The following is a 10,284-nucleotide window of genomic DNA, read 5'->3' on the forward strand; positions in this document are numbered from 1 at the left end:
AGGCAACAAGAACAAAACTCTGAAAAAAAAAAAAAATAGCTACTTGGGAAGGTGAGGTGGAAGAATGGCTTGAGCCCAGGAGGAGGAGGTTGCAGGGAGCCAAGATTGAGCCACCACACACCAGCCTGGGTGACAGAGCCAGACCTTGTCTCAAAAAAAAAAAAAAAAAAAAAAAAAAAAAGGCAAAAGAACTAGAATAGTTAAAACAATTTTGAAAAAGAAGAATAATGTTGGTGAACCCACCCTACCTGATTTCTACATTTTACATAAAGATACAGTAGTCAGTAGTCAACACAGTGTGATATTGGAGAAAGGAGAGACATATAGATTAATGGAATAGAATAAAGAGCCCAGAAATAGATCCATGCATGCAACTGTCCCTAGGAAAACTTTACAAAATCAATTAAGAGAAGAAAAAATTCAACCAGGCTTGCAGCACAGTTAGCAGTCATCGTTAAGCCGGCTTGCTCTTTGGCCCACTTCCTTGTGGCTGCTCTCTGCTTACTACCCCAGGATATTGGTAGTCCTTGTCACAAGACTGTTCTTTTTCTGTTCTGTAGATGAAATCTAAGGCCTTGTGAGATTAAAAGTTTTCCAAGGAGTTTCTCCGTTGGGTTTTGCATACAACAAAACTACCCACACCAGCTGGTCTGAGGGGCCCAGCAGAAAGCTGATTCATGGAAGAATGCAGTTTCCACATCCTGATTATTATTATTATTATTTTGAGATAGTGTCTAGCTCTGTCGCCCAGGCTGAAGTGCAATGACGCAATCTCGGCTCACTGCAACCTCCTCCTCCCGGGTTCAAGTGATTCTCCTGCCTCAGTCTCCTAAGTAGCTGGGACTATAGGCACGCGCCACCTTGCCCAGCTAACTTTTATATTTTTAGTAGAGACAGGGTTTCACCATGTAGTCCAGGCTGGTCTTGAACTCCTGACCTCAGGTGATCTGCCTGCCTCAGCCTCCCAAAGTGCTGGGATTACAGGCTTGAGCCACTGCACCAGGTCAACACATCCTGATTATTTCATCTGCTTTACTCCAACTAATCAATGACCTCAGTGTTCTAGCCCCTTACCCTCCATGAGCCCCTTAAAAATCTTTGCCCAGAAAACCCTAGAGAAAATGGATTTGAGGCTTGAGAATTCCTCCTGTTTCCTTGTTTGGCACTTTGGAATTAATAAACTCTTTCTCTGCTGCAAACCTTGCTGTCAGTGTATTGGTCTGTTGCTGTGGCAGCAGGCATACAAACCTAGCAGTCCTGTTACATACATATATGGTCAATTGATTTTTGACAAACAGGCAAAAATAATTCAATGGAAAAAGTACAGTGTATTTAAGGAATGAAGATGGAACAATTAGATATCCAGGTGCAAAAAAAGGAATCTCAATTTATACTTCACACCCCATAAAAATTAATTCGAAATGGATCATAGACATAAATGTAAAACCTAAAACTGTAAAACTTCTGGATAAAATATTTGTGAACTTGGGTTAGGCCATGATTTCTTAGATATGACACCAAAAGTACAGTTCGTAAAAGAAAAAATCAATAACTTGGACTTCATCAAAATGAAGAACTTCTCTTCAAAAGACACTGTTGAAAGAATGAAAAGAGAAGCCACAAATGGGGAGATCCTTTTTTTTTTTTTTTTTTTTGGCAAAACTTATATCTGATAAAGGACTTGAATCCAGAATATGTAAAGAACTCAGAAAACTCAATAATAAAAAGTCAACCCTACTTTAAAAGATGAGAAATGAGCCAGGCACAGTGGCTCATACCTATAATATTAGCATTTTGGGAGGCCAAGGCAGGCAGATTGCTTGAGTCCAGGAATTCAAGACCAGCCTGGGCAACATGGCGAGACCCTGTCTCCACAAAAAATATGGTGGCATATGCCTGTGGTTCCAGCTACTCAGAAGGCTGAGGGGAGAGGATTGCTTGAGCCAGGGAAGTTAAGGCTGCAGTGAGCTGTGATCACTGAGAAGAACAAGATCACCTGGTGACCATCAAGCAGGCCATCCAGAGGCAAAACTCCTTATCTGAGGAATTTAGAAGTAATTAGCCTTCCCTGTTACCTAAAGTCAGCATCTGGTTCCAGACCTCTTTCCTCAAAATTTATACATAACTAGAATTTCTATACATCTCCAGAATGCATGCATGTTGAAACTCATTGTACAACCCTTGCTGACATTAAGACGCCAAAATGTCTGCAAAGGTAATCAATAATCATGACTTATGTGCGCTAATATGGTCTAAATTACCCTTAAACTCTCGCTTTAAGGTCCATAAATATCCCTAAGGACAATCTGCCGTGGCACGCTCAGTTCTCTTGCTGATGCACCTGGCTGCACTCTTCTGCAGTGTACTTTCTATCTAATAAAACTTTCCTTTTCAAATCTATAGTGTTGTCAGTAAATTCTTCTTACCAACCTGCAAGTCAACCAATTTCCAATGCCAGGCCTCTGACCTCACCTTGTCAGAGGTGTTTGAACCAGAGCAACTCCATCTTGAATAGGGGCTGGGTAAAATAAGGTTGAGACCTGCTGGGCTGCATTCCCAGGAGGTTAAGGCGTTCTAAGTCACAGGATAAGATAGGTGGTCAGCACAAGATACAGGTCATAAAGACCTTGCTGCTAAAACAGGTCGCAGTAAAGAAACTGGCTAAAACCCATCAAAACCATGAAGGCCACAAGAGTGACCTCTGGTCGTCCTCACTGCTACACTCCCACCAGCGCCATGACAGTTTACAAATGCCATGGCAATGTCAGGAAGCTACCCTATATGGTCCAAAAAGGGGAGGCATGAATAATCCACCCCTTATTTAGCATGTAATCAAGAAATAACCATAAAAATGGGCAACCAGCAGTCCTTGGGGCTGCTCTGCCTATGGAGTAGTCATTCTTTTATTCCTTTACTTCCTTAATAAACTTGCTTTGACTTTATGGACCTCAAATTCTTTATTGTGCGAGATCCAAAAATGCTCTCTTAGGGCCTAGATTGGGACCCCTTTCCAGTAACAACCTGGTAATCGCCCCCACTGCACTCAGCCTGGGCAACACAGTGAAAACCTGTCTCAAAAAAAGAAAAAAATGTATTTGAATGGACACTTCCACAGAGACGATATATAGATGGCAAATAAACACATGCAAAAAAATTTTTTTTCTTTTCTTGAGACAGGATCTCACTCTGTTTTCCAGGTTGGAGTATAGCAGTGCAATCTTGGCTCACTGCAGCCTCAACCCCCCCAGCTCAAGTCATCCTCTCACCTCAGCCTTCTGAGTAGCTGGGACTACAGGTGCATACCACCATGCCCAGTTAATTTTTAATTTTTTTTGTAGAGATGGGGTCTCACTATGTTGCCCAAGCTGGTCTTGAACTTTTGGACTTAAGTGATACACCTGGCTTAGCCTCCTAAAGTGCTAGGATTACAGGCATGAGCCACTGCACTCAGCTGCTAAAATGTTAAACATGATTAGTCATTAGGGAAATTCAAATTAAAACCAAAGTGTAATACCACTACACATCTACTAGAATAGCTTAAAAAACAAAAACAAAAACAAAAAAAACCCAACAAACCCTAGTTCTGTCAAGAATGCAGAGTGACTGGAATGCTCATATAATATAGTAGCCATACAGAATAATATAGTCTCTTTGGGAAACAATTTCACTGTTTTATATAAAATTAAACATTTATCATAAAACCCAGAAATCCCACTCCTAAGTATTTACCCAAGAGAAATGAAAATTTATGGCTGGGGATGCTGGTGTGTACCTGTAGTCCCAGCTACTCAGGAGGCTGAGGTGGGGGAATTACTTGAGTCCAGGAGCTCTGGATCAGCCTGAGCAACATAGTGAGACCAGTCCCTGTCCCCAAAACAATTTTTAAAAGAGAAAATCCATGTTTATAGCAGCTTTATTCATAAATGAGAAAAAATGGAAAAAACCCAGACGTACCTAAATTAGAGCATAACTAATATGTGGTACATCCACCAGTGAAGTATTATTTAGCATTAAAAAGGAATGACTATTGATGTATAGAGCATCATGGATATGTATCAATTGTCTTATGTTAAATGAAAGAAGCTAAACTCAAAACCTACATACCTTATGTTTCCATTATATATTTCGGGAAGGTTAAAACTATAGGGACAGGGGAGGTGGCTCATGTCTCTAATCCCCACACTTTGGGAGGCCAAGGTGGGAAGCTCACTTGAGGCCAGGAGTTGGAGATCATCCTGGGCAAGATGATAAGGGTGAGACCCCGAATCTACAAACAAGTTTTTTTGTTTTGTTTTGTTTTGTTTTTTAATTAGCTGGGTGTGGTGGCACAGTCCTGTAGTCCCAGTAGGCCAAGGCAGGAGAATCGCTTGAGCCCAGGAGTTTGAGGCTGCAGTGAGCTGTGATCATACAACTGAATTCCAGCCTGGATAAGAGAGTGAGACTCCCACCTCTAAAATAAAAAAATTAATAATAAAAAATAAAAACTATGGGGATAGAAAACAGATCCGTAGTTGCCAGGGACAGGGCCTGGGGAAAGTATGACTATAACTGGGCCCAGGGAACTGTGGCTGAGGGAACTGTTTTACATCTTGACTGTGGTGGATGACTATAGTCAAAACTCACAATGCTCTACACTAAAAAGGGTGAATTTTACTGTATGTAAATTATACCTTAAAATTTTTTTCTATTCTGTTTTTTAGAGACAGAGTCTTACTCTGAAGCCCAGGCTGCAGTGTAGTGATGCAATCACAGCTCACTGTAGCCTCGAATCCCTGGGTTTGAGCAATACTCCCATCTCAGCCTCCTGGGTAGCTGGGATTACAGGCCCATCCCACTATGCCTGGCTAATTAAAAAAAAAAAAAAAAAAAAAATGGTAGAGATGGGATTTCCCTTCCTGCCCAGTCTGGTCTTGAACTCCTGACCTCAAGCAATCCTTCTGCCTTAGCCTCCCAAAGTGCTGGGATTACAGGCATGAGCCACTATGCCCAGTTAATTTTTTAAATGGATGAAAAAAAGAAGGTTACAACAGCTTGTAGGTCCTTGACCAGAGCTGGCAAATTCTACCAGGGGTCTTTCCAGAGTGAGGTCAGTTTTTTCTTTCTTTTTTTTTGGGACAGAGTTTCACTCTGTTGTCCAGGTTGGAATTCAGTGGTGCAAGTTCAGCTCACTGCAACCTCTGTTTCGGATTCAAGCGATTCTCGTGCCTCAGCCTCCTGAGTAGCTGGGGATTACAGGCATGCGCCACCACGCCTGCCAAATTTTTGTATCTTTAGTAGAGATGGGGTTTTGCTGTGCTGGCCAGGCTGGTCTCGAACTCCTGGCCTCAAGTGATCTGCCTGTCTTGGCCCCGCAAAGTGATGGGTGACCTGAGCCACTATGCCTGGCCCATTGTCTTTCAAAGCTCCATCACTATGTATTTCCAGGCCAGCAAAATCTTCTAAATTCAAGACCCTTTGCAGCCTGCTGATTGGTGGCTTGAAATCTGAGGGTGAGTGGACTCTCCTAAGACTCTGGTCTACATGGAAAAAGTATGAAGGGCAAGAGAAAGCAAGCAGGAGTCCAGGTCACCGAGAGAGCAGCTGACTCTGCCTCCTATCTCCAAACGGGCAGCGGGGCCTATGGGAGGTAAAGCCCCTACCTCCCACTATTCCTGCAATCTATTCTTCTGGTTCCTTTGGGTAACTCCTTCTTTTTCCAAGTGGCCTGGGAAGCTGTCAATCATGATGCTCGTATACTCACCTCCCCCACTCTCACTCCAGGAACAGACACATAAGCCAGGATGACATAGCCAAACAAACTACTCCTTTTCACAGTCCACAGTGATTCATGGAGGGAGGGCACACAACCCAATCAAGGCCAAACAGGATCTTCCTGGAGACCACTAAGTAGATAATTGGGAGAGAATTTCTCTCTTCACTGAGGTTGCTAAATTGGGAATACTTAGGACCAACACTACTGGTGGTCATCTTGCCTGAGAGGGATGTTACAGGGCAGTCAACAGAGTCAGGAGCTGGGGACGGAACCAGGCCCTGGTAACGTGTGTTGAGCCACTGGATCCAGTCATGCATGAAGTCAGAACCAACCTGGGGCTTCCCAATTATTGAACCATTACATCCTCTTTTCTCTTGACTAGTTTGAGTTGAGGTTGTTTCTCTCTACATAGGAGTCTTTACTAATACACAGTTCAACTTGCACTGTTCTATGGTCATGCACCACCGAGAGTTCCACTCAGATGAGTTCGACCAACGCCAAAGGACACCTGCTTTGTGCCAGACACTGGGGATACAGAGCTGATGAAGACACGGCCCTGCCCCAGAGGAACTCAGAGTCTTATGGAGGAGACAGAAATATCAGCCAATGCTAAGTGGTCAGATAGAGATTAGTTAACGCAAGGAACTATTAGAACACAGGAGCCCAGCACTTGCCCCAGCCTGGAGATTCAAATAAGCCTTCTTGGAGATGACCTCTGAGCTGACTCTTAAAGCATCACCCAAGTGAAAAGATAAAAGAAAGCATCTTTTGGGCAGAGGCATGAGCAAAGACCTGGCAGGGCGAGACAACATGATGTGTGTAGAAAAATAAAAACCCTTGGGTGTTTCTAGAGGAATGCTGTCTAGTAAAACTCTGTGTTGATGGGAATGTTCTATTTCTATGCTGTCCAGTATGTAATCTCTAGCTAGTAAGCACTTGAAATGTGGATAGTGCAACTGAGAAACTGAATTTTTAATTTTACTTTAACTAAAACTTAGGCCAGTCACAGTGGCTCACGCCTGTAATCCAGCAGTTTGGGAGGCTAATGTGTAAGGATTGCTTGAGCACAGGAATTCAAGACCAGTCTAGGCAACATAGTGAGACCCCATCTCTACAAAAAATAAAAAATTAGCTGGGCATGATGGTGCATGCCTGTATTCCTACCTACCCAGGATGCTGAGTTGGGAGGATCTTTTGGGCCTGGGAGGGTGAGGCTGCAGTGAGCCCTGATCACGCCACTACCCTCCAGCCTCAGTGATAGAGCGAGACCCTGTCTAAAATAAAATAACGTAATTGAAAGAGCCGCTTGCAGCTGGTGGCTACCATATTAGACAGTACAGTGACTGTAGGCAGTAAAGTGCAAGGCAGGAGATGGTGAGAGGTTAGGCAGGCCAGGAGAGCTCTGTGAAGGGCCATGAATGCCATTTCAAGGGTGTTGGACTTTAACCGGAAGGTGATAAACTGAAGTGACTTACGTCATCTCAATGGACCAGAAGAAGCCTGGAGTTAGAAGGACATTGCTGTAGCTGGAGGAAGAACATCTGAGGGTCTGAAACATCGCAATAGCAGGAGGGCTGGTGAGAGGGGATGATCCAAGAAGCTTAAGTGGATAGAGTCAGCAGCACTGAGTGACCCCTTGGTTTCAGAGGGTGGGGCTGCCTCTTCTGGGTAGGATTTACAAGAAAGATGGGTTCTTGGGTAGTAGGGCTTGGACAGGGTGCTGTTCCCCGGCAGGACTAGAGGTTGGGGGTCCTGGAGCAGCTCCCAGATCCCAAGGCCCCACTTCTCTACAGGTGAGGCTCTGTTAAGGTCAAAGAAGCAGATTGAAGAGACATATTCCCATTCCCTAGCTGTTTGTTGTTTCTTGTTAGCTTGAAGGATCATGGCAGCTTGGAAAACTTCGGAGTCTGATTGTAAATATTGGCCAACTGCAGGAGCGGGAAGGCTCTCCAAAAGACAGAGGGGTGGTTTACAGTCTTTTGTAATTAAGAAAATACCTGAATAATTTAATAAAGCCAAAGTATCATTGAAAGTGAGAGACTGCCCCCTCACTGGACTTCCTTAGGTAGGGTAAGTGGAGAACAATCTTCCCTTGGCTTTTTTTTTTTTTTTTTTTGAGACGGAGTCTCGCTGTGTCTCCCAGGCTGGAGTGCAGTGGCCGGATCTCAGCTCACTGCAAGCTCCGCCTCCCGGGTTCACGCCATTCTCCCGCCTCAGCCTCCCAAGTAGCTGAGACTACAGGCGCCCGCCACCACGCCCGGCTAGTTTTTTGTATTTTTAGTAGAGACGGGGTTTCACCATGTTAGCCAGGATAGTCTCGATCTCCTGACCTCGTGATCCACCCGCCTCGGCCTCCCAAAGTGCTGGGATTACAGGCTTGAGCCACCGCGCCCGGCGTTCCCTTGGCTTTAAGACAGGGCTATGTCCTGGATTTCAGAGTGGGAATGAGGGGCCTCAAACTTAGTTTTGTTTTGTTTTTTTGATAAACAATCAAAGAGATAATCCTCTAATTGAAATGGGCTGCCGACATGCCCTCCAGTTTTAGTTCAGTGAGGTAGAAACTATTATAATTTCCAATGGATAGATGAGAAAACTAAGGCACAGAGACCTTAGTACTCATTCACCCAAGAACCCACTCATTTAAATACTTAATTTTAAATCCAGGGATAGGTAAACTTTTTCTACTGAGACACTGAATATGCAATGGACAATGGCCAGACCATACATGAGAATAGAACTCTGGCCTGCAACCTGCAGCAATCAGTCCAGGAAATCAACCCATTACTACGGTAACCAGCCCAGGAAGCCATATTGCTATCTCTAAGCAGACTTGTAGAAAGTCAGGCTGCTCTCCCTAGCAATCAGTCCAGGAAGCCAAACAATAACCCTTGTAATAACTGGCCCAAATCAATTAGGATTTGATTAATAACTGACAGTTTCCTTTATTTTTGTCCCTGCTTCCAATTTAGGATGAACCAGAAAAAGTCAAATATGTTCCCCTAACCAATCACGTAGGATGCCCTAATTCCAGTTAGCCCCCCTATACCGACACCCTCCAATCACGGTGTCGGGTGGCCAAAAAGAAGACCCAAAAGCATGCTTCCTCGGCATGCTGAGTACTTTGAACTGAAGGAAATGGAAAGGACCTCAGAAGTTTCTGACCTCCCATCCTCCTTTCTCCTGCTCCTCTCTCTCCTCTAAGCAAGATATAGAAACTAGAATTCCTCTTCTCCAAGGTAGACCATAGAAACTAGATCCTTTCTTCCCCAAAGCAAGCTAGAAAACCTAGAAACCTACCCATGCCTTTCTGTGTAGGAGCTGACCATAGATATTCTCCCACCTACATTGTCTGATAGTAGATCACAAGACTTTCAATCCAGAGGAGTCTTGCCTCCACCCGGGAGGATGGAATGCTGCACAGAGAGGCCAAGGAGAATCTGAACAGACAGGGCCCACTGTTTCCCCCTCAGTCTATTACCATTAGAGCACACCCTTTTGTCCAAACACATTCTACACAAATGTCTGTTCTTTGTCTAAACCTAGGCATAAAAACAGTTTTCTCTGGGTCTTTAAGTCTTCATCTCCCAAGGCTCCCATGTTGTGTGAAACTTTGGTTGAATAAATCTGTGCTTTCCTCTTGTTAACCTGTCTTTTGTTAAGGGAGTGTTGGCCATAACTCTTACGATGGGTGAGGAAAGGGATCACACTTTTCTGCCCCAACAAAGGCATGCCTGAAGCCTTGCCCTTTTTTGTTATAAAGCTTTCCCAATCCTTTGCCTACTTTTGAGTCTCTGCCAAACACAGGTGATAGCTGACTCCCTTGTAGAGCAAGCTACAGATAAACAGCTTTTCCTTGTTCTCATTTGGTTGGTCTTTATGTCCACACTGTAAAGGATCAACTGGAAAATAATTTTGGCTTTGGGGCCATATAGTATCTGTACCAACTACTCAACTCTGCTGTCATCATGTGAAAGCAGCCACAGACAACGTGAATGGACATGGCCGCATTCCACTGAAACTTGATTTATAAGAACAGGTTGTGAGCCAGATTTGGTCTATGGGCCTTTAGCTTGCTGGATGTGGTTTCAAACTATGTTGCTCCTCTTATGAAATGTCACTATGAACTCTAAGCTTCAAGAAAAATATTGACACTTTCTTTTGTAGAGTTGGTTGGGTTTCCTTTCTTGGCTTTGCTTTTTTTTTTTTTTAAGACAGTCTCACTGTGTTGCCAGGCTACAGTACATTGGGGCAATCTCGGCTCACTGCAACCTCCACCTCCCAGGTTCAAGTGATTCTCCTGCCTCAGCCTCTCAAGTAGCTGGGACTACAGGCGCACGCCACCACACCTGGCTCATTTTTCTATTTTTAGTAGAGACGAGATTTCACCATGTTGGCCAGGATGGTCTCGATCTCTTGACCTTGTGATCCACCTGCCTCAGCCTCCCAAAGTGCTAGGAATACAGGCATGAGCCACCATGCTCAGCCCTCTTTTTTTTTTTTTTTTTTTTTTGAGAGACAGTCTTGCTCTGTTA

The sequence above is a fragment of the Macaca fascicularis genome, chromosome 13 (assembly GCF_037993035.2).
Source record: "Macaca fascicularis isolate 582-1 chromosome 13, T2T-MFA8v1.1".
Taxonomy (NCBI): domain Eukaryota; kingdom Metazoa; phylum Chordata; class Mammalia; order Primates; family Cercopithecidae; genus Macaca; species Macaca fascicularis.